Consider the following 614-nt stretch of genomic DNA (forward strand, 5'->3'; position numbering starts at 1 on the left):
TGAGGTTTGATCTAGAAGACTTGAGGAATTGAAATGTAAGCTCCAATGAATATGAGTGGTACAGGTGAGAGGCCCTAACCTTTAGATAAGGGCAGTGAAGTGTGGCTAAGTCACAACAGTAAAAAGGGCAGTAAGAGGTAGACCATTTAGAGATGATGGAATATGTCCATAGCCTTCAAGTGTTAGCTTTAGACCTAAAGGGGAGATGACAAGATGAGATATTGAGTAAGTGTTTGAGATTAAGATGGTAATGAATTCAAAGAGTTTGGGGGATATCTTTTTAGAGGTCCTTTTTTGTAATGGAGTGGTGCTAAAAAAAAAAAAAAAGAGGAGGTTGATGTCCTTATCCTGTTAGTAATAGTGTGATAATTCCACCTAAGATTATTAACAATGAGGAATAAGAGGATTAGATTTTACTAAGAGAAATAGTTAAATGAGAGCCCTTAATTGGATCCGAAGGAGTTGGTTAGTAAGAATCCATGGAGTTGTTAGAATACTAAGCTTGAATGTGGTGTTAAGGAGTAATAGTTTGGGATGAGATTTCCTATAGAGAGGTATATAATCCGAACTAAAATATTTGAGTTAAGTTTGAATATAGTAAGAGCAGACCATTA

This window comes from Solanum tuberosum, unplaced genomic scaffold (genome assembly GCF_000226075.1).
Source record: "Solanum tuberosum cultivar DM 1-3 516 R44 unplaced genomic scaffold, SolTub_3.0 scf01388, whole genome shotgun sequence".
Classification (NCBI taxonomy): Eukaryota; Viridiplantae; Streptophyta; class Magnoliopsida; order Solanales; family Solanaceae; genus Solanum; species Solanum tuberosum.